We start from the raw sequence: 26,090 nt of genomic DNA on the forward strand, positions 1-26,090 counted from the left end.
TGTCGGATTAAAACCATAGCCTACTGTAAGTTTACCTTGCAATATGAAGCATCTATCAAATACTTTCATCAATGCAACCTTTGCACATAAACCTATAATTGAGTAACATGTCTCTTGGACATGAAAGGTTTATGTCGCATGTAATCTCTAGGCCAGGGCTATTCAACTATATTCTTAAATGGGCCAGATGTAAAAAAATATATATATAATAATTTAATTGCAGGGATGGCGGACATTTTCCACATTCTTCGAAAGAACTGTGTAAAAAAGATAGGTACAACCACTAATAAAGCACTTTTCTTAAGATTAAATGTTGCTAAAAGTAATTAGGAAAGAAGTGGAGTGTGCTCAACCAATTTGATTTGAGGTGCAACTAAAAAATGTGATCATCATTGAAAGGTCCAATATGCAGAAATCGCTCCGCCATTTCCTGGCAGCTACATTTCGAATAGTTCGTCCAATTTCCAGTGTTGAAAAGTACTTAAGTAAAAATACTTTAAAATACTACTTAATTATTATTGGAGGGTATCTGTACTTTACTATTTATATTTTTGACTACTTTTACTTCACTACATTCCTAAAGATAATCATGTACTTTTTACTCCATACATTTTCCCTGAAACCCAAATGTACTCGTTACATTTTGAATGCTTAGTCTTAGCAGGTCAGGAAAATGGTCAAATTCATGCACTAATCAAGAGAACATCCTTGGTCATTCGTACTGCTTCTGATCTGGTGGAATCACTGAACACAAATGCTTCATTTGTAAATGATTTGTGTTGGAGTTTGCCCCTTGTTATCCGTAAATACGATTTAAAAAAAATGTGCCTTCTGGTTTGCTTAATATAAGCAATTTGAAATGATTTATACTTTTACTTTTGATACTTAAGTATATTTAAAACAAAATACTTTTAGACTTTTAATCAAGTAGTATTTTACTGAGTTACTTTCACTTTTACGTTTACATTTACTCAAATATGACAATTGGGTATTTTTTCCACTGAAAACTAAGCATCTCAATAAATATCACAAAATATGTCAAATCAGGTAATGCCACTTTGAATTAATTTCCTTCGGTCATTAGATGTGTTTTTTGTCACACTGCCTTCTAAGGTCAAGTCAATGTCCGTGTCCGAGAGGATCAAAATCGCAATGTATCATGCGTAAATTCTGACTGACTGACTGATCTACAAATAATAATAGGTTGTTATTTGTGATGCATGGTGATTTGTAGATCAGTCAGTCGGCAGTTGCCTGTAGTCGTTTTGATGATCTCGAGCATGGCCCTTCAGGCTCCCGAGTGGCGCAGCGGTCTAAGGTACTGCATCTCAGTGCAAGAGGCGTCACTACAGTCCCTGGTTTGAATCCAGGCTGTATCACATCTGGCCGTGATTGGGAGTCCCATAGGGTGGTGCACAATTGGCCCAGCGTCGTCCGGGTTTGGCCGGGGTAGGCCGTCATTGTAAATAAGAATTTGTTCTTGCCTAGTTAAATAAAAGTTAAATAAAATAAAAAAATGTGAGTATCAGAGCAACAACAGCTCAGCCACACAAGCTCACAGAACAGGACCGCCGAGTGCTGAAGCGCGTAACGTGTAAAAGACGTCTGTCCTCGGTTGTGTTGGTTCCACTTTTCTGGGCTCCGTTATTTACTTAACAAATAAGGAATACTCAAAATGTGCACTTAGAAATCATAACAATTTGAATCAAAATCAAATCAAATTTATTTATATAGCCCTTCGTACATCAGCTGAAATCTCAAAGTGCTGTACAGAAACCCAGCCTAAAACCCCAAACAGCAAGCAATGCATGTGAAAGAAGCACGGTGGCTGGGAAAAACTCCCTAGGAAAAACTCCTGAGAAAGGCCAAAAACCTAGGAAGAAACCTAGAGAGGAACCAGGCTATGAGGGGTGGCCAGTCCTCTTCTGGCTGTGCCGGGTGGATATTATAATAGAACATGGTCAAGATGTTAAAATGTTCGTAAATGACCAGCATGGTCAAATAATAATAATCATAGTAATTGTCGAGGGTGCAACAAGCACGTCCGGTGAACAGGTCAGGGTTCCGTAGCCGCAGGCAGAACAGTTGAAACTGGAGCAGCAGCATGGCCAGGTGGACTGGGGACAGCAAGGAGTCATCATGCCAGGTAGTCCTGAGGCATGGTCCTAGGGCTCAGGTCCTCCGAGAGAAAGAAAGAAAGAGAGAAAGAGAGAATTAGAGAGAGCATATTTACATTCACACAGGACACCGGATAAGACAAGAGAATACTCCAGATGTAACAGACTGACCCTAGCCCCCCGACACATAAACTACTGCAGCATAAATACTGGAGGCTGAGACAGGAGGGATCAGAAGACACTGTGGCCCCATCCGATGATACCCCCGGACAGGGCCAAACAGGCAGGATATAACCCCACCCACTTTGCCAAAGCACAGCCCCCACACCACTAGAGGGATATCTACAACCACCAACTTACCGTCCGAAGACAAGGCCGAGTATAGCCCACAAAGATCTCCGCCACGGCACAACCCAAGGGGGGGGCGCCAACCCAGACAGGAAGACCACGTCAGTGGCTCAACCTACTCAAGTGACGCACCCCTCCCATGGACGGCATGGAAGAACACCAGTAAGTCAGTGACTCAGCCCCTGTAAAAGGGTTAGAGGCAGAGAATCCCAGTGGGAAGAGGGGAACCGACAAGGCAGAGACAGCAAGGGCGGTTCGTTGCTCCAGCCTTTCCGTTCACCTTCACACTCCTGGGCCAGACTATTCTTAATCATAGGACCTACTGAAGAGATAAGTCTTCAGTAAAGACTTAAAGGTTGAGACTGAGTCTGCGTCTCTCACATGGGTAGGCAGACCATTCCATAAAAATGGAGCTCTATAGGAGAAAGCCCTACCTCCAGCCGTTTGCTTAGAAATTCTAGGGACAATTAGGAGGCCTGCGTCTTGTGACCGTAGCGTACGTGTAGGTATGTACGGCAGGACCAAATCGGAAAGATAGGTAGGAGCAAGCCCATGTAATGCTTTGTAGGTTAGCAGTAAAACCTTGAAATCAGCCCTTGCCTTAACAGGAAGCCAGTGTAGGGAGGCTAGCACTGGAGTAATATGATTGGTGAATCAAAATACAGCTGTAGACAGAAGTCAAAGATCAAATATCAAACACAACTGATGTCTCTCCTGAGTTCTGTAAAATAAGAAAAGTCCAAGTTGCTTTTAATATGCTTGCAGTCAACCCCTAGTGATGTAACTGCCTATGTCAATACCTTCTACTCATGAGACCAAGCCCATGCATATACAGTTTTACAAACTTGCAGGAGATAAAATAGTTCCAGTATTTTCTAAGGGCTCAGCAGTAATTTTACACTCCCCAAGTTGCTTTATAGTGGTATGTCTGACTAGTCTCTTATCTCTTTCACTCCCCTGCATGGTTCTGTGTCTATGAATCTCTTTTAGCCTTGAGGTGCTTTCTCACAGACACCCTGTTTTGACTGCAATAACTCACACATCTCTCAGACCGTTTCTTTATAAGAGGCAGAGACTAGTGTCGTGTCTTTGGGGTACCATTAAACTGAAGACATGTTTATCAATTAACTCCCTGTAATTACTATCACGCGATTAAACTGATTAATCGTTTAATTGTAATTAACTAGGAGATCGGGGCACCAAGGAAAATATTCAGATTACAAAGTTATAATTTTCCTAATATAACTTTCCTATATTATAACATATATTATATTCTATTATAGTATAGGCCGATTATCTTCTGGTTTAAATGGTGTATTTTACCTCGCGTCCAGTCTCATTCCAAACGTCGTAAATTGTTGTATCTGCACGAATCCAGCCTTTACTAAAGTCATCCATACATCAATTGTCTTAAAATCATTTATTTACTAAACTAAGTAATTCACAGAAAGCATACAAACAGTAATTATCGTCACAAAGAATTGGTAGAGGAATGTGCCCTAGTGGGCTAAACAGGCATGGCGGCCTGTTAAACAAAGGGTCATAAAAGGTCAGCTGAGGAGGCACACAGAGTTCATTAATATTAACAATTGATATGCTAATCCTTTGCACATGAACGCTCACTCATTCGGGAACAATTGCAATCAATATATATTTACGCTCAGTGTGTCGTCGGGATCCTTGTTGGAGAGTCGTTCTGTTGGAGAGTTCTCTCTCTCTCTCTCTCTCTCTCTCTCTCTCTCTCTCTCTCTCTCTCGGTTAGAATGGATCTTTCAAAGTGACATTCATTAATGTCGTCATAGAATGGATGTTTCGTTGGTCTTCGCGTTCAATGATATAATTTACTTAGCTGCAGACTAATAATTAATATCAAAGACTTGTTCTTATTCTGTCGGTATCGATAGTCTAAAAGTTAACCACGTGGTATAGTTCACTTTCAGTAGAGGAATTTTGGATGGTCAAACCTATTGGCCAACTCGCAATGGAGTGGAGGCCAGGTCTGCCCAATGTAAATCAGGGTGGGGGTTTTATAGGTGAACCTAGAACAGGCTTGTCACATGACGCCTGGTCCTGTCCGTGTCCCTGGGGGCATGCCGATGACTGATTTAATCTTTGAACATAAATACATTCTATCCCATTAACATCAGTACACAGCATCTCAATATATCACACATAGCGTTATCCTTATTAATACATTCTATACAACCATTTGGATGCAAGTCCCATAGCTGAGGCTATTATATAAACAGTTTTATGGTAATATGGCTATATTGTCTCTTCTGAGTATCACAAAATTGTACCAAGCGGACCAGTTCGTAGCTGGATTCTTCACCAATCTTTTATACCTTCTCCAGAACATAAATGTCATTCGGTTCCCCAATTCTGTGAGTTGGAAGAATTTCCTGTGTCTCTCTATGGGCCATGTGGCAAGAGATTCTCCTCTAGAATTTTATTTTACCACCCCTTCACACAGGGCCTGGGTGGGGGGAGGTAGGTTGGGGGATGGTGCAAGGGGGAGGGGGTCAACTGTCCTCCCTGTACTCAAAGAGGGAAACGTCATGACACTAGAAAAGAACTGTGGAACAATTTTAAACCTTATAATGCATATATATATATCACCAATGGACTCTGGAGCAGTGGAAACGTGTTCACTGGAGTGATGAATCACGCTTCACCATCTGGCAGTCCAACGGACTAATCTGGGTTTGGTGGATGCCCGGAGAACGCTACCTGCTTGAATGCATATTGCCACCTGTAAAGTTTGGTGGAGGAGGAATACTGGTCTGTGACTGTTTTTCATGGTTCGGGCTAGGCCCCTTAGTTCCAGTGAAGTGAAATCTTAACACTACAGCGACATTCTAGACGATTCTGTGCTTCCAACTTTGTGGCAACAGTCTGGGGAAGACACTTTCCTTTGTTAGCATGACAATGCTCCCGTGCACAAAGCGAGGTCCATACAGAAATGGTTTGTCGAGATCGGTGTGGAAGAACTTGACTGGCCTACACAGAGCCCTGACCTCAACCCAATCGAACAACTTTGGGATGAATTAGAACGCGGACTGTGAGCCAGGCCTAATCTCCCAACATCATTGCCCGAGTTCACTAATGCTCTTGTGGCTGAATGGAAGCAATCCCCGCAGCAATGTTCCAACATCTAGTGGAAAACCTTTCCAGAAGAGTGAAGGCTGTTATAGGAGCAGAGGGGGGACCAACTCCATATTAATGCCCATGATTTTGGAATGAGATGTTCAACGAGCAGGTGTCCACATACTTTTGGTCATGTAATGTATCTTTTCTTTCTATAACAGTTTTTTCCCCTTAAAAACATAACAATAATTTGATATGTCAATAAATACTCACCAACTCTAATAAACTCTCCTAGGTGTCATTCTTATGGCCTACGGCTCCTGCTGGAAAGAGCATCGTCGCTTCGCCCTGATGACCCTGAGAAACATTGGACTGGGAAAGCAGTCCATGGAGGAGAGGATTCTTGGGGAGATATCACACATCATTGCACCCTTGGAGAAAAGCATTGGTACGAAAGTGGAAAACAGCAAAAAAATACATGTTTTGTAAGAACATAACATATTAGCCTTTTAACTGATGTCCTTATACAGATTTACCGCTTTTCTCAAAGAGAACTAACATATTTGTTATAAAAAAGTGTAATAATGTTATTTTTCCACAGAAAAATCCATGAAACAGATCTGAGTGTTAGATCACTGATTGGTGAAATAGTAGTTCTGACTCTTCACTTGGGAGTTTCTCCACAGCTTTACGACACAGTGCCCCAGCATGCTGCGACACATTCCCTTGCCATTCCAGAAGGCCTTTAAAAATGCAGTTAGTTGCTAACAGATGTCTCTTGGCCTTATCACTCAGCATAAAGAAACCAGGATTCCTGGGGAGGCAAGAGACTTAATTGACTGCTACCCGGATGAACTAGAAAAAGTGTGTCTGTTTTGCTTGTGGGAGTTTAAGTGCTTAGATGAGAGGGATAGACCACATCATCTATTGTTATGATAAGTTAGTACTGTGCCTTCAAAATCACTGTCACAGCTGTACTCTCCCCAGCAGAGAGGAGATGATGGATCTTTTTCAGAGGCCCAACTCATCTTTTACCTCCTGAACTTTCACTTTGCTGGAACAGACACCACCTCCAAGACACTGCTCACTGCATTCCTCTACCTCATGACCCATCCAGAGATTCAGGGTCTGTTTGCTTTCTTTTCTAATGTTTACATTCAAATTGTGTTTTTCTACTTCTACAGTTGTTGTAGATTATTTTTGCAAGAACAATGGTGTCAGGCAATGTTGATAATCCCTTTTGACTTTAGCCCTTTTTGTGTTGTTGCCAACATCAATCAAATTTATTTATAGAGCCCTTCTTACATCAGCTGATGTCACAAAGTGCTGTACAGAAACCCAGCCTAAAACCCCAAACAGCAAGCAATGCAGCTGTAGAAGCACAGTGGCTAGGAAAAACTCCCTAAAAAAGCCAGAACCTAGGAAGAAACCTAGAGAGGAACCAGGCTATGAGGGGTGGCCAGTCCTCTTCTGGCAGTGCCGAGTGGAGATTATAACAGAACATGGCCAAGATGTTCAAATGTTCATAGATGACCAGCAGGGTCAAATAATAATAATAATCACAGTGGTTGTCGAGGGTGCAACAGGTCAGCACCTCAGGAGTAAATGTCAGTTGGCTTTTCATAGCCAATCATTCAGAGTATCTCTACCACTCCAGCTGTCTCTAGAGAGTTGAAAACAGCAGGTCTGGGATAGGTAGCACGTCCGGTGAACAGGTCAGGGTTCCATAGCTGCAGGCAGAACAGTTGAAACTGGAGCAGCAGCAGGGCCAGGTGGACTGGGGACAGCAAGGAGTCATCAGGCCAGGTAGTCGTGAGGCATGGTCCTAGGGCTCAGGTCCTCCGAGAGAGAGAAAGAAAGGAAAAAAGAATGAGAGAAAAAGAGAGAAAGAGAATTAGAGAGAGCATACTTAAATTCTCACAGGACACCAGATAAGGCAGGAGAAATACTCCACATATAACAGACTGACCCTAGACCCCCGAAATAAACTATTGCAGCATAAATACTGGAGGCTGAGACAGGAGGGGTTGGGAGACACTGTGGCCCCGTCCGAGGATACCCCCGGACAGGGCCAAACAGGCAGGATATAACCCCACCCACTTTGCCAAGCACATCCCCTCCCTTTGCTCTTCTCAGAGAGGTTTCAGCAGGAAATCTCTTACCTAATGTTCTTTCTTCTTCACCTTATCTGTCTCGTTATCTCTCTCCATGTTTAACTTGTAGGGCACTATGATCATTCCAAACCTCACCTCTGTACTGTCTGAGAAGGGTCAGTTGAAGTTCCCCCATGAGTTCAACCCCTTAAACTTCCTGAACGAGCAGTGAGTGTTTGAGAAGCCTGAAGCTTTCATGCCGTTCTCTGCAGGTGAGGGATAGAACAACACAAGGTGCATCACTGACGTTGTTGACAGCATAGGAAGTAAAGAGGTAATGCAGTTTGTTGTTGTTGCAGGGCCACAAAGGTGTCTAGGAGAAGGACTCGCTCGCATGGAGCTCTTCCTCATCATGGTTACTCTGCTGCGATGCTTCAAATTGGTCTGGCCTGAGGACGCAGGGGAACCTGACTACACCCCTGTGTTCAGTGCAACCATGTCCCCCAAACCATACAGACTGGGTGTAAGACAGAGGAAACTAGTTAAGGGGATATTCTAGACAGAGGTTAAATCGGATTGATGTTATCTAATATGTACATTTGGGTTTACATATTTATTTATTTTTTGATTTGCGTATATGTAACAGGAAGGGGAGGACCATCCTCCTCAGTAAATTTCAGAAAAATAGTGAAAGTTATCCCTTTGAGATAAAACTATACTAAATGTATTCACGTCACCAAATAATTGATTAAAACACACTGTTTTGCTATGAAGGTCTACAGTAGCCTCAACAGCACCTGGTAGGGTAGCGCCAAGGTGTAGCCGGAGGACAGCTAGTTTCCATCCTCCTCTGGGTATATTGACTTTAATACAAAACCTATGGGGCTCATTTTATTTTTTATTTCACCTTTATTTAACCAGGTAGGCAAGTTGAGAACAAGTTCTCATTTACAATTGCGACCTAGCCAAGATAAAGCAAAGCAGTTCGACAACATACAACAACACAGAGTTACACATGTAGTAAAACAAACATACAGTCAATAATACAGTAGAAAAATAAGTCTTTATACAATGTGAGCAAATGAGGTGAGATAAGGGAGGTAAAGGCAAAAAGGCCATGGTGGCAAAGTAAATACAATATTGCAAGTAAAACACTGGAATGGTAGATTTGTAGTAGAAGAAAGTGCAAAGTAGAAATAATGGGGTGCAAAGCTAAATAAATAAATACAGTAGGGGAAGGGGTAGTTGTTTGGGCTATTTATAGATGGGCTATGTACAGGTGCAGTGATCTGTGAGCTGCTCTGACAGCTGGTGCTTAAAGCTAGTGAGGGAGATAAGTGTTTCCAGTTTCAGAGATTTTTGTAGTTCGTTCCAGTCATTGGCAGCAGAGAATTGGAAGGAGAGGTGGCCAAAGGAGGAATTGGCTTTGGGGGTGACCAGAGAGATATACCTGCTGCAGCGCGTGCTACAGGTGGGTGCTGCTATGGTGACCAGTGAGCGGAGATAAGGGGGGACTTTACTTAGCAGGGTCTTGTAGATAACCTGGAGCCAGTGGGTTTGGCGACGAGTATGAAGCGAGGGCCAATGAGAGCGTACAGGTCGCAGTGGTGGGTAGTATATGGGGCTTTGGTGACAAAACGGATGGCACTGTGATAGACTGCATCCAGTTTGTTGAGTAGGGTATTGGAGGCTATTTTGTAAACAACATCGCCGAAGTCGAGGATCGGTAGGATGGTCAGTTTTACGAGGGTATGTTTGGCAGCATGAGTGAAGGATGCTTTGTTGCGAAATAGGAAGCCAATTCTAGATGTAACTTTTGGATTGGAGATGTTTGATGTGAGTCTGGAAGGAGAGTTTACAGTCTAACCAGACACCTAGGCATTTGTAGTTGTCCACATATTCTAAGTGAGAGCCGTCCAGAGTAGTGATGCTGGACAGGCGGGCAGGTGCAGGCAGTGATCGGTTGAAGAGCATGCATTTAGTTTTACTTGTATTTAAGAGCAGTTGGAGGCCACGGAAGGAAAGTTGTATGGCATTGAAGCTCGTCTGGAGGTTTGTTAACACAGTGTCCAAAGAAGGGCCAGAAGTATACAGAATGGTGTTGTCTGCGTAGAGGTGGATCAGAGACTCTCCAGCAGCAAGAGCGACATCATTGATGTATACAGAGAAAAGAGTTGGCCCAAGAATTGAACCCTGTGGCACCCCCATAGAGACTACCAGAGGCCCGGACAACAGACCCTCCGATTTGACACACTGAACTCTATCAGAGAAGTAGTTGGTGAACCAGGCGAGGCAATCATTTGAGAAACCAAGGCTATTGAGTCTGCCGATGAGGATGTGGTGATTGACAGAGTCGAAAGCTTTGGCCAGGTCACTGAATACGGCAGCACAGTATTGTTTCTTATCGATGGCGGTTACGATATCGTTTAGGACCTTGAGCGTGGCTGAAGTGCACCCATGACCAGCTCTGAAACCAGATTGCATAGCGGAGAAGGTGCGGTGGGATTCGAAATGGTCAGTAATCTGTTTGTTGACTTGGCTTTCGAAGACCTTAGAAAGGCAGGGTAGGATAGATATAGGTCTGTAGCAGTTTGGGTCAAGAGTGTCCCCTCCTTTGAAGAGGGGGATGACAGCAGCTGTTTTCCAATCTTTGGGAATCTCAGACGACTCGAAAGAGAGGTTGAACAGGCTAGTAATAGGGGTTGCAACAATTTCGGCAGACAATTTTAGAAAGAAAGGGTCCAGATTGTCTAGCCCGGCTGATTTGTAGGGGTCCAGATTTTGCAGCTCTTTCAGAACATCAGCTGAATGGATTTGGGAGAAGGAGAAATGGGGAAGGCTTGGGCGAGAAGCTGTGGGGGGTGCAGTGCTGTTGACTGCGGTAGGGGTAGCCAGGTGGAAAGCATGACCAGCCATAGAAAAATGCTTATTGAAATTCTCAATTATAGTGGGTTTATCGGTGGTGATAGAGTTTCCTATCCTCAGTGCAGTGGGCAGCTGAGAGGAGGTGTTCTTATTCTCCATGGTCCTCTCATGGTTCTCACCCCCTTCCATAGACTTACACAGTAATTATGACAACTTCAGGAGGACGTCCTCCAACTTATCAGAGCTCTTGCAGCATGAACTGACATGTTGTCCACTCAGTCAAAGGATCAAATAATGAATATACCACTGCAGTGCATAATATTTGGTGAGTAGTTGACTCAAAGTGAGAAAGACAATTGTGAACAGTTTTGAACAAATTAATTTCTTTAAAAATGAAGGAGAGGCAAGAGAGAGCCAGCTATATTTCGTTGTATTTTTTTCTCTTAGCTAGCAAATGCAGCTAGGTAAACACCCGGCTCAAACACAGTGGGATGCTATTTTAGCTATCTGGCTATGGCTATCCAACACTGGAACTCTTCCAAGTCAAGGTAAGCTTTTGGTTTTATTAATTTATTGCCACCGGGGCACGCCAGTGTAACTGCTAAACTACTTGCTGATGCATTAGTTCTAGTAGCTACGACGATGTAGGTAGGCTGTGTGTAGCGGTTATGATATGAAGGTTTGGCTTGGAAAGTTTTTTTTCGCCTGGTCACAGACAGCTGATGTGTTGTGCACTGAAGTCCACAAGCGAAGGGAAAAGGTTAGAGGAGGAGAGCAAGTAGATGTGAGAAGAAATCCTACAATGAGCAAAATTATCATGCTGTTTGTATGTGGCTGCTATGAAATTGAACTATGTTTGCGTGTGATCAGGGGTGGATTCATTCAGCCGATTCTGTTGAAAAACGTTTATTTTGGACTAATTATTACACCCTAGAGGTCGACCGATTAATCGTCATGGCCGTTTAATTAGGGCCACCCCAGTCATAGACTGTTCTCTCTACTACCGCATGGCAAGCGGTACCGGAGTGCCAAGTCTAGGACAAAAAGGCTTCTAAACAGTTTTTACCCCCAAGCCATAAGAACCCTGAACGGGTAATCAAATGGGTACCCGGACTACTTGCATCTGGTCCCCCCCCCCCCCATACTACCTCAATTGGCCCGACCAACCGGTGCACCCACACATTGGCTAACCGGGCTATCTGCATTGTGTCCCACCACCTGGCAAACCTTCTTTTTACGTTACTGCTACTCTCTGTTCATCATATATGCATAGTCACTTTAACCATACCCACATGTACATACTACCTCAATAAGCCTGACTAACCAGTGTCTGTATATAGCCTTGCTACTCTTATTTTCAAATGTCTTTTTACTGTTGTTTTATTTCTTTACTTACCTACATACACACACACACACACACACACACACATACCTTTTTTTCCGCACTATTGGTTAGAGCCTGTAAGTAAGCATTTCACTGTAAGGTCTACACCTGTTGTATTCGGCGCACGTGACAAATAAACTTTGATTTGATTTGATTTCAAGTTTTCATAACAATTGTTAATCGGCATTTTTGGACAGCAATTGTGGCCGATTACATTGCAATCCACGAGGAAACTGGCTGACCACCTGTTACGCCAGTACAGCAAGGAGCCAAGGTAAGTTGCTAGCTAGCATTAAACTTATCTTATAAAAAAACAATCAATCTTCACATAATCACTAGTTAACTACACATGGTTGATGATATTACTAGGTTAACTAGCTTGTCCTGCGTTCCATATAATCAATGCGGTGGCTGATAATTTATCACCGAATCACAGTCTACTTCAACTTTGCCAAACGGGATTTAACAAAAGCTCATTGCCGAAAAAAGCACAATCTTTGTACAAATGTACCTAACCATAAACATTAATGCCTTTCTTAAAATCAATACACAGAAGTATGTATTTTTTAACCTGCATATTTAGTTAAAAGAAATTCATGTTAGCAGGCAATATTAACTAGGGAAATGGTGTCACTTCTCTTGCGTTCAGTACAAACAGAATCAGGGTATATGCAACAGTTTGGGCCACCTGGCTTGTTGCGAACAAATTTTCCTGAATTTTACATAATTATGACATAACATTGAAGGTTGTGCAATGTAACAGCAATATTTAGGGTTGCCACCCATTCGATAAATTACGGAACAGTTCCGTATTTCACTGAAAGAATAAATGTTTTGTTTTTGAAATGATAGTTTACAGATTTGAACATATTAATGACCAAAGCCTCGTATTTCTGTGTTTATTATATTATAATTAAGTCTATGATTTGATATTTGATAGAGCAGTCTCACTGAGCAGCAGGCTCGTAAGCATTCATTCAAACTTTACTGCGTTTGCCAGCAGCTCTTAGCAATACTTGAAGCACAGCGCAGTGCATGACTTCAAGCCTATCAACTCCTGAGATTAGGCTGGCAATACTAAAGTGCCTATTAGAACATCCAATAGTCAAAGGTATATGAAATACAAATGGTATAGAGAGAAATAGTCGACGTGTCATAATTACTATAATAACTACAACCTAAAACTTCTTAACTGGGAATATTGAAGAACTGGAAATATTGAACCACCAGCTTTCATATGTTCTGAGCGAGGAACTTAAACGTTAGCTTTTTTACATGGCACATATTGCACTTTTACTTTCTTCTCCAACACTGTGTTTTTGCATTATTTAAACCAAATTGAGCATGTTTCATTATTTATTTGAGACTAAATAGATTTTATTTATGTATTTTATTAAGTTAAAATAAAAGTGTTCATTGTTCATTCAGTATTGTTGTAATTGTCATTATTACAAATATATATATAAAAATCGTCCGATTAATCGGTATCGGCTTTTTTGGCCCTCCAATAATCGGTATCGGCGTTAAAAACCCCCAGAATTGATCAACCTGTATTACACCCTAGATCAGCTACATGCATTCAAGAGTGTGCTAGGCGGTATTGAATGTGTCACGGTCTGACACCTGGATTAATAAAACAATTCTCTCAACCTGTGCACTTATGTTGTAAACTGTCATTCATAGGCTAGGTTGTAGCAACCTTATGATGGGTATAGGGAAAATTACAGTATCATGTAGTAGACTAAACCTATCGATGTTACATTGAGCTGGGTGAACGGAATATGAATGACAGTCATCCAATATGCTGCAATAGAAATAAGGCCATTCTAATAAAAAAAGAGAATCATCCTTCCTCATCTTAAACGTCACCGACCGCCACTGATTTCTAACATATGACTCATTACACACACCCTTGATGGGGAAAACTCACTAGTGAACACTAAAGGGCTCTCTCATGTTCTAGGCATTCAGTACCAGTTTTACTGTATAGTACTTTCAAAACTTCTTATAGGAATCTGACTTGATGAATTAAAAAAAAATGTACATGAGATATTGTACTGCAATATACTTTATCTACAGCACATTCCACACAGTTCATGGTCAGTTTATAATAGGACAACATAACTTTATATAAGCCTGATAGGTTTTTATCAGACCTGTAAATATTGACATAATGATGACACTGTTGAAAGTACAGTTAAAGTCGGAAGTTTACATACACTTAGGTTGGAGTCATTAAAACTCGTTTTTCAACCACTACACAAATGTCTTGTTAACAAACTATAGTTTTGGCAAGTCAGTTAGGACATCTACTTTGTGCATGACTGTCACGACTTCCGCCGAAGTCGGCTCCTCTCCTTGTTCAGGCGGTGTTCGGCGATCGACGTCACCGGCTTTCTAACCATCGCCGCTCCATTTCTCATATGTCCATTTGTTCCATACACACCTGGTTTTCATTCCATAATCACACTGCATGTATTTAGTCCTCTGTTCCCCTCCATGTCTTTGTGTGTAATTGTTTATTGTTATGTGGGTATCGTCAGGCGCTATACTTTTGTTAAGTTCCGTGTTTTTGGCACGCTTATGTTGTTATGTGCTGTCATTTTTTTACCGGAATTAAAGTGTGCCTATTTACTAGCTTCTGATCTCCTGCACCTGACTTCGCCTCCGTACACACCCTTGACAATGACACAAGTCATTTTTCCAACAATTGTTTACAGACAGATTATTTCACTTATAATTCACTGTATCACAATTCCAGTGGGTCAGAAGTTTACATACACTAAGTTGACTGTGCCTTTAAACAGCTTGGAAAATTCCAGAAAATTATGTCATGGCTTTAGAAGCTTCTGATAGGCTAATTGACATAATTTGAGTCAATTGGAAGTGTACCTGTGAATATATTTCAAGGCGTACCTTCAAACATTGCTTGACATCATGGGAAAATCAAAATAAATCAGCCAAGACCTCGGGAAAAAAATTGTAGACCTCCACAAGTCTGGTTCATCCTTGGGAGCAATTTCCAAACGCCTGAAGGTACCACGTTCATCTGTACAAACAATAGTACACAAGTATAAACACCATGGAACCACGCAGTCTTCATACCGCTCAGGAAGGAGATGCGTTCTGTCTCATAGAGATGAACATACTTTGGTGCGAAAAGTGCAAATCAATCACAGAACAACAGCAAAGGACCTTGTTAACATGCTGGAGGAAACAGGGACAAAAGTATCTATATCCACAGTAAAACGAGTCCTATATCGACATAACCTGAAAGGCCACTGCTCTAAAACCGCCCTAAAAAAGCCAGACTACGGTTTGCAACTGCACATGGGGACAAAGATCGTACTTTTTGGAGAAATGTCCTCTGGTCTGATGAAACAAAAATATAACTGTTTGGCCATAATGATCATCGTTATGTTTGGAGGAAAAACAGGGAGGCTTTCAAGCCGAAGAACACCATCCCAACCGTGAAGCACGGGGGTGGCAGCATCATGTTGTGGGGGTGCTTTGCTGCAGGAGGGACTGGTGCACTTCACAAAATTGATGGCATCATGAGGCAGGAAAATTATGTGGATATATTGAAGCAACATCTCAAGACATCAGTCAGGAAGTTAAAGATTGGTCGCAAATGGGTCTTCCAAATGGACAATGACCCTAAGCATGCTTCCAAAGTTGTGGCAAAATGGCTTAAGGACAACAAAGTCAAGGTATTGGAGTGGCCATCACAAAGCCCTGACCTCAATCCTGTAGAAAATGTGTGGGCAGACCTGAAAATGTGTGTGCGAGCAAGGATGCCTACAAACCTGACTCAGTTACACCAGCTCTGTCAGGAGGAATGGGCCACAATTCACCCAACATATTGTGGGAAGCTTGTGGAATGCTACCCGAAACGTTTGACCCAAGTTAAACAATTTAAAGGCAATGCTACCAAATACTAATTGAGGGTATGTAAACTTCTGACCCACTGGGAATGCGATGAAAGAAATAAAAGCTGAAATATATCTTTCTCTCTACTATTATTCTGACATTTCACATTCTTAAAATAAAGTGGTGATGTAACGTTTGTCGTCGGGAGACGAGGAAGCGGACCAAAACGCAGCTGGGAGCGAATACATGTTTATTTAACACACTAGAATTAAACATGTACACAAAATCAAGGAAAAACTGCCAATACGTTACGTGCTCAAATAACGAGACAACAACCCACAAACATCGTGGGGGAAAAGGAACTTAAATGTGATTCCCAATCAGACTTCACAAGCGACAGCTGTCTGATTGGGAAATCACCCCCGAGCCCAACATAGAAATAAAACACAAAGAAAGGCTATAACCAAAACATAGAAAATAAAGCATAGAAATGCCACACCCTGACCAAAATAGCAGAGTTCACCTGGTCAGGGCGTGACAGTACCCCCCCTCCAACGGTGCGTACTCCCGGCGCACCAAACTAAAGTCTATTAGGGGGGGACCCGGGTGGGCGCCTCACCCTCGGTGGAGGCTCTGGCCCCGGGCGTGTTTCTCCCCCTGCCTCCACCCTAGCCCTACCCCTCTGGCCCGGACTGGACCACTGTGGAGCGGCATGCTCAGGCTCCGGAGCGGAGCCGTCGACCGGAACATGATTGGGCACCGGTGGACCAGACACGGGCCGTGCCGGACTGTGAACACGCACCGTGGGCTTGGTGCGGGGAACAGGAACGGGCCGGACAGGACTGTGGACACGCACCGTGGGCTTGGTGCGGGGAACAGGGACGGGCCGGACAGGACTGTGGACACGCACCGTGGGCTTGGTGCGGGGAACAGGGACGGGCCGGACAGGACTGTGGACACGCACCGTGGGCTTGGTGCGGGGAACAGGGACGGGCCGGACAGGACTGTGGACACGCACCGTGGGCTTGGTGCGGGGAACAGGGATGGGCCGGACAGGACTGGGGACACGCACCACTAACCTGGTGCGGGGAGCAGGGACGGGCCGGACAGGACTGGGGACACGCACCACTAACCTGGTGCGGGGAGCAGGGACGGGCCGGGCCGGACTGGGGACACGCACCACTAACCTGGTGCGGGGAGCAGGGACGGGCCGGACAGGACTGGGGACACGCACCACTAACCTGGTGCGGGGAGCAGGGACGGGCCGGACAGGACTGGGGACACGCACCACTGACTTGGTGCGGGGAGCAGGGACGGGCCGGACCGGACTGGGGACACGCACCACTGACTTGGTGCGGGGAGCAGGGACGGGCCAGACAGGACTGGGGACACGCACCACTAACCTGGTGCGGGGAGCAGGGACGGGCCGGACAGGACTGGGGACACGCACCACTAACCTGGTGCGGGGAGCAGGGACGGGCCGGACAGGACTGGGGACACGCACCACTAACCTGGTGCGGGGAGCAGGGACGGGCCAGACAGGACTGTGAACACGTACTGGTGACCTGAAGCGTGGAGCCGGTTTAGCCACTCGTCCTGGCTGGATGCCCATCCTAGCACGGCATGTGCTGGGCATGTCCACCGGACGCACTGGGCTGTGCGGGCGCACTGGCGACACAGCGCGCAACTCTGCATACCATGGCTTGGTGCGGGGAGCAGGGACGGGCCGGACAGGACTGGGGACACGCACCGTGGGCTTGGTGCGGGGAACAGGAACGGGCCAGACAGGTCTGTTGAACACGCCGTGCTGACCTGAAGCGTGGAGCCGGTTTAGCCACTCGTCCTGGCTGGATGCCCATCCTAGCACGGCATGTGCTGGGCATGTCCACCGGACGCACCGGGCTGTGCGGGCGCACTGTTGACACAGCGCGCAACTCAGCATACCATGGCTCCTCCTCCAGATCTTCCCTCTGCAGGTCCTCAATCAAACGCCTCATCTCCTTCTCTTCCTCCGCCGTCATCCCCCACGAGAGCAGTGGTCTGGGCTCTTCCTCTGCCCTTCCGGACCACCCCATTAGCCCCCCCCCAAAATTTTCTTGGGGCTGTTTTCCGGGCCTCCTCGACCGCCGCCTGCGACTCCGTCTACCGGCTGGCTTTTCCTCCTCGACCTGGGAATCCTTCCGCCAGGGTCCTTTCCCCGACATGATCTCCTCCCAGGTCCAGAACTCCTTTCCCTCGCGAGCCCATCTCTCGCGCTCCTTTTCCTCCCGCTGCTTGTTCCTGGTTCGGTGGGTTGTTCTGTAACGTTTGTCGTCGGGAGACGAGGAAGCGGACCAAAACGCAGCTGGGAGCGAATACATGTTTATTTAACACACTAGAATTAAACATGTACACAAAATCAAGGAAAAACTGCCAATACGTTACGTGCTCAAATAACGAGACAACAACCCACAAACATCGTGGGGGAAAAGGAACTTAAATGTGATTCCCAATCAGACTTCACAAGCGACAGCTGTCTGATTGGGAAATCACCCCCGAGCCCAACATAGAAATAAAACACAAAGAAAGGCTATAACCAAAACATAGAAAATAAAGCATAGAAATGCCACACCCTGACCAAAATAGCAGAGTTCACCTGGTCAGGGCGTGACAGTACCCCCCCTCCAACGGTGCGTACTCCCGGCGCACCAAACTAAAGTCTATTAGGGGGGGGACCCGGGTGGGCGCCTCACCCTCGGTGGAGGCTCTGGCCCCGGGCGTGTTTCTCCCCCTGCCTCCACCCTAGCCCTACCCCTCTGGCCCGGACTGGACCACTGTGGAGCGGCATGCTCAGGCTCCGGAGCGGAGCCGTCGACCGGAACATGATTGGGCACCGGTGGACCAGACACGGGCCGTGCCGGACTGTGAACACGCACCGTGGGCTTGGTGCGGGGAACAGGAACGGGCCGGACAGGACTGTGGACACGCACCGTGGGCTTGGTGCGGGGAACAGGGACGGGCCGGACAGGACTGTGGACACGCACCGTGGGCTTGGTGCGGGGAACAGGGACGGGCCGGACAGGACTGTGGACACGCACCGTGGGCTTGGTGCGGGGAACAGGGACGGGCCGGACAGGACTGTGGACACGCACCGTGGGCTTGGTGCGGGGAACAGGGATGGGCCGGACAGGACTGGGGACACGCACCACTAACCTGGTGCGGGGAGCAGGGACGGGCCGGACAGGACTGGGGACACGCACCACTAACCTGGTGAGGGGAGCAGGGACGGGCCGGGCCGGACTGGGGACACGCACCACTAACCTGGTGCGGGGAGCAGGGACGGGCCGGACAGGACTGGGGACACGCACCACTAACCTGGTGCGGGGAGCAGGGACGGGCCGGACAGGACTGGGGACACGCACCACTAACCTGGTGCGGGGAGCAGGGACGGGCCAGACAGGACTGTGAACACGTACTGGTGACCTGAAGCGTGGAGCCGGTTTAGCCACTCGTCCTGGCTGGATGCCCATCCTAGCACGGCATGTGCTGGGCATGTCCACCGGACGCACTGGGCTGTGCGGGCGCACTGGCGACACAGCGCGCAACTCTGCATACCATGGCTTGGTGCGGGGAGCAGGGACGGGCCGGACAGGACTGGGGACACGCACCGTGGGCTTGGTGCGGGGAACAGGAACGGGCCAGACAGGTCTGTTGAACACGCCGTGCTGACCTGAAGCGTGGAGCCGGTTTAGCCACTCGTCCTGGCTGGATGCCCATCCTAGCACGGCATGTGCTGGGCATGTCCACCGGACGCACCGGGCTGTGCGGGCGCACTGTTGACACAGCGCGCAACTCAGCATACCATGGCTCCTCCTCCAGATCTTCCCTCTGCAGGTCCTCAATCAAACGCCTCATCTCCTTCTCTTCCTCCGCCGTCATCCCCCACGAGAGCAGTGGTCTGGGCTCTTCCTCTGCCCTTCCGGACCACCCCATTAGCCCCCCCCCAAGATTTTCTTGGGGCTGTTTTCCGGGCCTCCTCGACCGCCGCCTGCGACTCCGTCTACCGGCTGGCTTTTCCTCCTCGACCTGGGAATCCTTCCGCCAGGGTCCTTTCCCCGACATGATCTCCTCCCAGGTCCAGAACTCCTTTCCCTCGCGAGCCCATCTCTCGCGCTCCTTTTCCTCCCGCTGCTTGGTCCTGGTTCGGTGGGTTGTTCTGTAACGTTTGTCGTCGGGAGACGAGGAAGCGGACCAAAACGCAGCTGGGAGCGAATACATGTTTATTTAACACACTAGAATTAAACATGTACACAAAATCAAGGAAAAACTGCCAATACGTTACGTGCTCAAATAACGAGACAACAACCCACAAACATCGTGGGGGAAAAGGAACTTAAATGTGATTCCCAATCAGACTTCACAAGCGACAGCTGTCTGATTGGGAAATCACCCCCGAGCCCAACATAGAAATAAAACACAAAGAAAGGCTATAACCAAAACATAGAAAATAAAGCATAGAAATGCCACACCCTGACCAAAATAGCAGAGTTCACCTGGTCAGGGCGTGACAGGTGATCCTAACTGACAGGGAATTTTTACTAGGATTAAATGTCAGGAATTGTGAAACTGAGTTGAAATGTATTTGGCTAAGGTGTATGTAAACTTCCGACTTCAACTGTAAGTAAAACATTGCATGATTTCAATATCCAGACATTGTTCTTCTGTGCAGAACAATAGGTGTTGAAGCCCTAATAGAGTTGGAAATGTGGAAATGGCCAGGGTTGCGTACCAAGGACACATGTTAGACCTCTAATTCATAACTGGCTCAAAATGGCTGTTATTTAATCAGGATCATTGTTAGATGATAAGACATTAAGTGGTCATACATGCTCATGACAAGTCTTAAAGCGCATATACCTAATAAAGCCTTTACCAAAAGGTTTTATTAGTACATAGATGGCAGTCATACACACTTAATGTCATGGGTAGTTAGAGAATAACAAGAATGATCCAAACTTATATTGTCACAACTTCAATTCAGCAGCCTGTTTTGTTTTCTTATTTTTGATTACAAATGTTTATCATACCGAGAAGCATAGGCAATGACTTAAGTACACAATAGCCAGTGTGTAAACATTTGTACACCCGTGTGAATGTCCTGTGTGTGTATGAAGAGCAGTGTGCAGTGTGGAACAGAACAACAGATCATCATCTTTAATTACTTGTTACTTTTATCTATTATTCTGATCCATATTTTTTGAAACTGCACTGCCGTTTAGGGGCTCGTAAGTAAGCATTTTACTTTAAGGTCTACACCTGTTGTATTCGGCGCATGTGACTAATAAAATTTGATTTGGCTCATTCGTTCTGCTGTGGATAGGCATCTGCCTCTTCTTCATCCTGAAGATTAATAGACCCAGAAACTTTCCTCCTGGTCCACAACCCATTCCAATATTTGGGAATCTGCTGCATCTGAGTTTGGGGAATCCTTTGATAGCTCTTGAGATGGTACAGTTTTTATGCATCAAATAGCGTCAAGAATCAATGGCGTCAGTGTTCAAATCAGTTACATTATTTGTTGCAAACATTGTCATTACTTCACCAAGGGTGTGGACTTTGCAGGACGACCCCAAGACCTTATGGTCAACCATGCCTTACAAGGAAGAAGAAATAGCGTCAAAAACTATACTATTGTTGGAATAAAGAAAACACATTTCAGTAATTTAGCAATTATGAATCTTTGATTTACTGTGAAGACCAACTGAAACTATGATTCTAGTTAATTTTATTTTATGTAAAAATCATTAAAATACAGTACCAGTCAAAAGTATGATTACACCTACTCATTCAAGGGTGCTTATTTATTTTTACTATTTTCTACATTCTACAATAATAGTGAAGACATCAAAACTATGAAATTACACATATGGAATCATGTAGTAAACAAAAAAAGTGTTAAACAAATCAAAATATATTTTCGATTTGAGATTCTTCAAAGTAGCCACCCTTTGCCTTGATGACAGCTTTGCACAATCTTGTCATTCTGTCATTCTGTTTGTTTAACACTTTTTTGGTTACCATGTGATTCCCTATGTGTTATTTAATAGTTTTGATGTCTTCACTATTATTGTAGAATGTAGAAAATAATAAAAATAAAGAAACACCCTTGAATGAGTAGGTGTGTACAAACTTTTGACTGGTACTGTATATAATGTAGGCTGCTTGTCTGATTTCATTAACCCCACCCTCAAGGTTTCATTCTTTCGCATTACGGCTCACGCTGTAGAGAGCAACGTCGCTTCGCCCTGATGACCCTGAGAAACATTGGTCTGGGAAAGCAGTCCATGGAGGAGAGGATTCTTGGGGAGATATCACACATCATTGAACCTTTGGAAAACAGTATTGGTACAAAAGTGAAACATTTAAAATGGACATTAATTTGTCATTGTTGTACAGAAACGTAACATACTGGTAAGTTAACTTATGTTATCAGAAATTGATAAATACTACTGTATATTTTTAATTTGCACAGGGAAAACTATGGACCCTCAGACTATCTTCCATAAATCTTCATTCAATATAATTTTCCTAGTACTATTTGGGTGCCGCTATGAATATAACGATGAGTTTCTGAATCGCTTCATCAATCTCTTCACTGAGAACGCAAAGATCGCCAATGGACCCTGGGCTATGGTATTATACCAATTTAATAGGTTTATTACTTCATGTTAGTCAAACCTTGACTTAAAGGGTGAAAGCAGATTTGGTGGGAGATCATTGGTTAATGAAAATTTCATTAACCAATGATATGTGTTTTGACTTTTTCCACAGCTTTACGACACGCTGCCCATGCTGCGACACTTTCCCTTGCCCTTCCAGAAGGTCTTTAAAAATGTAGAATCCGGTAAACAGATTGCCACTGACTTAGTCACTGAGCATCCCAGAGTTCCTGGTAAACCAAGGGACTTCATTGACTGCTACCTGAATGAACTAGACCATGTTTGTGAATGTGTTTATTGGGAGTAATGCTCAAAGTAGCGGTCCAGTGTTTACAGATTTGTATGAAATATGACCTAATTAATTACATGAGTAAAATTACATAGTTTTCCTTTAAAAAAATAGTAATTATGTTAAAAAGCAGCTTTTCTGGGTTTGAATGTTGTGGGTTTAGTCCAACCACAGAATGGTGTGGTCGTATACCGGTCATTATACATTTTCATGACAAGTGAACAGCTGATTGGCCAGCTTAGACAAAGTACACTACATGACCAAAAGTATGAGGACACCTGCTCGTCAAACATCTCATTCCAAAACCATTGGTCCCCCCTGTGCTGCTATAATAGCCTCCAAACATCTGAGAAAGCTTTCCACTACACGCTGGAACATTGCTGCGGGGACTTGCTTCCATTCCGCCTCAAGAGCATAATTTTTTTGTTTTGTTTGTTATCACCTTTTTCTCCCTAATTTCGATCTCCCCAATGCGCTCGGGAGGCGAAGGTCGAGTCATGCGTCCTCCGAAACACGACCCACCAAACCACGCTCCTTAACACCCGCTCACTTAACCCAGAAGCCAGCCGCAGAGGCTGTCAGAGGAAACACCATTCAACTGACGACTGATGTCAGCCTGCAGGCGCACGGCCCGCCACAAGGAGTCGTTAGAGCACAATGAGCCAAGTAAAGCCCACCCGGCCAAACCCTCCCCTAACCCAGACAACGCTGGGACAATTGTGTGCCGCCCTATGGGCCAGGTGTGATACAGCTGGGATCGAACCCGGGTCGGTAGTGACACCTTTAGCACTGCGATACAGTGCCTTAGACCGCTGTGCCACTTGGGAAGCCCCACAAGAGCATTAGTGAGGTGGGGTGCTAATGTTGGGTGATTAGGCCTGGCTCGCAGTCGTCGTTCCAAATAATCCCAACGGTGTTCCCAAAGTTCCGATCTCAAAAAACATTTCTGTATGACCTCGCTTTGTGCACGGGAGCATTGTCATGCTAACAAAGGAAAGGGTCTTCCCCAGACTGTTGCCACAAAGTTGGAAGCACAGAATCTTCTAGAATGTTATTGTATGCTGTAGCATTGGTCCCTTCACTGGAACCAAGGGGCCTAGCCCGAATCATGAAAAACAGCCCCAGACCATTATTCCTCCTCCACCAAACTTTCCAGTTGGCACTATGCATTGGGGCAGGTGGTGTTCCCATGGCATCCGCCAAATCCAGATTTGTCCACCGGATCCCAGATGGTGAAGTGTGATTCATCACTCTGGAGAACGCGGTTCCACTGCTCCAGAGTTCAATGGAGGCGAGCTTTACACCACTCCAGCCGACGCTTCTGTGCGGCTGCTCGTGCATTGGAAACCCATTTCATGAAGCTCCTGACGAACAGTTCTTGTGCTGACCAGTTCTTGTGCTGATGTTGCTTCCAGAGGCTGTTTGGAACTTGGTAGTTGCAACCGAGGACAGACTATTTTTACTCGCCACGTGCTTCAGCACTCGGCGGCCCTGTTCTGTGAGCTTGTGTGGCCTACCACTTTGCGGCTGAACTGTTGTTGCTCCTAGATGTTTCCACTTCACATTAACAGCACTTACACTTGACTGGGGCAGCTCCAGCAGGGCAGAAATTTGACAAACTAACTTGTTGGAAAGGTGGCATACTATGATGGTGCCACGTTGAATGTCACTGAGGTCTTCAGTAAGGCCATTCTACTGCCAATGTTTGTCTATGGAGATTGAATGGCTGTGTGCTCGATTTTATACACCTGTCAGCAACGGGTGTGGCTGAAATAGCCCGAATCCACTAATTTGAGGGATGTCCATATACTTTTGTATATATAGTGTATGTGAGGTAACCCCATATGAGGAAATCGGAAGCATTTTAAAGCGGTCTGTTTCAGATACAAGTTTGAGGTGAGGTTTTAGATGGGTTTTTTTTCTCACAAATTCATGCTTTGGCCACAAATACAAGTAAAGTATTAGTATGAGTTAACAGAATATCAGTTTTGAAAAGTAAAATATAATCTGTCAATATGACTTGTCTTTACTCTCCCCACCAGAGAGGAGATAATGGATCTTCTTTCGAAGAGGCCCAACTCATCTTTTACGTCATGGACCTACAGTACAGTTTGCTGGAACAGACATCACCTCCAACACACTGCTCACTGCCTTCCTCTACCTCATGACCCACCTAGAGGTTTAGGGTCTGTATACTGTATACTTTTCCTCAGGACATTCAGTTTCAGACAGGGTTATTGAGCCCTTTGAATTTGCCAACATCTCCTCCCTTTGGAGGAGGGAAAGGAACACGCCTCTTTTGAGGACAGACACGAGGTGCCTTACCCTCAGGGAGTGACCCACGAGGCTCAGCGCATCGCCAGTACTGTCCCCCTCAGTGTGTTTCATAGCACCACCACAGACACTGAGGTGATCGGCTACAGTATCCCAAAGGTGAGAAGCAGCAATACATCTAAAATGCTTGCTCTTATATACCATTCTACCCCTAATGTTAATTCTTTCTTCTCTTCTTTGATAACTGGTTTCTCTTATTTCACGGCACTATTATCATTCCAAACCTCACGTCTGTGCTGCACGAAGAGGGTCAGTGAAAGTTCCCCCATGAGTTCAACCCCTTAAACTTCCTGAATGAGTAGGGAGAGTTTGAGAAGCCTGAGGCCTTCATGCCGTTCTCTGCAGGTGGGGGATAGAGCAACACAAGTTGCATCACTGATGTTGTTGACAGCATAGGAAGTAAAGAGGTAATGCAGTTTGTTGTTGTTGCAGGGCCACGAATCTGTCTTGGAGAAGGACTCGCTCACATGGAGCTCTTCCTCATCATGGTTACTCTCTTGAGACACTTCAAGTGTGTCTAGACTGAGAACGCAGGGGTACCTGACTACACCCCTGTGTTTGGTATTACCCTGTCCCCCAAACCCTACAGACTTGGAACTAGTTAAGGAACTAGTTAGGAGCAGTAGCATGTATTCATGGATGCCAAGGGAAGCCAGGCTTCCCCAAATATTTGACCAATATAAAAATGATAAAATAATGTATATTTCATCTCTATGTGTTTTCATAATTTTCCTTAAATTCGCAAGTAGCTAAATCTCACCGGAGAAATCATCCGATCGAGGGTAACAGCACCCCTCTGTCTCAGTATGTGTAGCCCATGTATCTGATTCTGTCTGGAACAAAAGAGTATGACATGTTGGCGCCGTAACATTTGATTGATGCCAGCAAGCATTTGGCCCCCCTTGACAAAGAAATTATAAAATAATTAGCCAATCAGGATTGAACTGAGCTCAACTGTGGGTTATCCTGTCGCAACAAAACGCCCCCCAAGGGAGGCCAGTTTGG

General features: G+C 45.2%; 1 long non-coding RNA gene and 1 pseudogene across 1 annotated transcript; both read left to right on the forward strand.

Moving 5' to 3' along the window:
• The first annotated feature begins 5,853 nt into the window (after nt 1–5,853).
• On the forward strand, nt 5,854–8,412 carry LOC115197459 (uncharacterized). The gene is made up of 4 exons (XR_003879017.1): nt 5,854–6,000; nt 6,543–6,678; nt 7,776–7,917; nt 8,005–8,412. It is a non-coding gene; the product is annotated as an uncharacterized LOC115197459 (long non-coding RNA).
• A 12,683-nt stretch (nt 8,413–21,095) lies between these two features.
• On the forward strand, nt 21,096–25,707 carry LOC115196615 (cytochrome P450 2C15-like; annotated as a pseudogene).
• Nucleotides 25,708–26,090: the final 383 nt, after the last annotated feature.

Source organism: Salmo trutta, chromosome 7 (assembly GCF_901001165.1).
Source record: "Salmo trutta chromosome 7, fSalTru1.1, whole genome shotgun sequence".
Taxonomy (NCBI): Eukaryota; Metazoa; Chordata; class Actinopteri; order Salmoniformes; family Salmonidae; genus Salmo; species Salmo trutta.